Source organism: Nestor notabilis, unplaced genomic scaffold (genome assembly GCF_000696875.1).
Source record: "Nestor notabilis isolate BGI_N333 unplaced genomic scaffold, ASM69687v1 scaffold18179, whole genome shotgun sequence".
In the NCBI taxonomy this organism is placed as follows: Eukaryota; Metazoa; Chordata; class Aves; order Psittaciformes; family Psittacidae; genus Nestor; species Nestor notabilis.
Window position 1 is genome coordinate 7,396 of NW_009943443.1, and position 1,382 is coordinate 8,777.

At 60.7% G+C, this 1,382-nt stretch overlaps 1 protein-coding gene across 1 annotated transcript in view; it reads right to left on the bottom strand.

The window, feature by feature from the left end:
- The window catches only part of LOC104411516 (ATP-binding cassette sub-family A member 2-like), a gene marked incomplete at its 3' end in the record, with an annotated part of 7,743 nt that extends 6,957 nt beyond the window's left edge, over positions 1-786 (bottom strand). Inside the window, exon 1 of the mRNA XM_010021956.1 lies at positions 776-786. The remainder of the gene's footprint in view (positions 1-775) is intronic.
- Positions 787-1,382: the final 596 nt, after the last annotated feature.

Here is a 1,382-nt window from a genome sequence, read left to right on the forward strand (position 1 = left end):
CCCCCCCCCCCACGCCAGGGGGGAAGGAACAGCCCTGCCACGACAACTCCTTTGTGTGGTGGGAGCTTTCCTGGCTCTTGGCCAACGAGCAGAAGGCACAAACGCTGCCTGTCAGTTTTACATCCAACACGGGTTTAAATCAGCTACCAGAAGTCATCGAGAAGCCCATCCCTTAGGACAGAGGCAGCTGAGCTCAGCCCCTGGTCCCAGCAGAGCCAAGGCAATGCAAAGGATGGCACAGACTGCACTAGCCAGGGCTGCCTTGGGCACCCACAGCCCTGGCTTCCCTCCACTGTTCTGCTCCAAGCTGCACTGCCCCAGAACAACCAGCATGGCTCAGCCACACCAGACCAAGTCCAACCATCCCTCAGGCTGGGCATGAACCCCTACCGAGGTGCCCAGCCACCACTCTCGCCAGGCTGCAGGCAAGCTCCTCTGGTGACAGTGGGTTATTGAACCGGATGACATTGTACTGTGGGTCAGAGCACACCTCTCACACCTCTTTTGAAAGCCACCTGGTCCATGTACCCACTACCACTGAACCTCAACCGCACCAGCCAAACTGTCAACAAGTGCCCACAGATATCTGACCCAAAACCACCACTGTGCCTTGCCGCAGTGCTGCTCCCCACAGAGCCCCGGGTGCCAGGGAAAACGGGGATCCCCCAGAGCCACCACTACTCGAGGCAGCGCAAAGCACTGGTCCCAGCTCTCCTGAGACCCAGCATCCTCAGCCAAACATGCAGTACCTGCTCCCCATCTTGTCCTGCAGCACAGGGCTGCGCCAACCAGCAGGACAAGGCATGCACCACATTCCCTCTGTGAGACTGGAAGAACCCAGCAACCACAGCTCTGCCCCGCAGGGTGAACCCCCAGCAAGGGAGGGGCCTCAAACTGACCCCTTCCTTGCTCCAAGCCCCCAGCCTCTGCCTTCACAGCAGGACATGGAGCTGGTTTCACTGAGTGAAACATCCAACTCTGGATGGGGCCAGAGCACACCTGCACTGGCAGAGGCAGCCACGGAGAGCAGGGCACAGGCTGGGCTCTGCCCTGTCTAGCACCAGCAGCTCCACTCTCAGGCTGCTGGGAGAGGGCAGCGCTCCCCAGGAGCAGGCAGGATGATGACAGGGAGTGCGAGGTGACAGCAGGACTTGCAGGCAGCAGGAGCACAAGGAAATAGGTGACCCCCAGGGACTGCACCAAAGCCATCCCTGAGCACTAGCAGCACAGGGGCACCTCTTGCTCTGGCACGCACACACCCCATCCACAGCATCACTGGGTGGGTGACGAGGGGCTGGTCCTTCCCCTTGCCACCCTGCCTGCAGCAATCAGGGCACTCCAGTGACGGTCCCCACATGTGGGAGTGACAGGGCTTGGGTTCC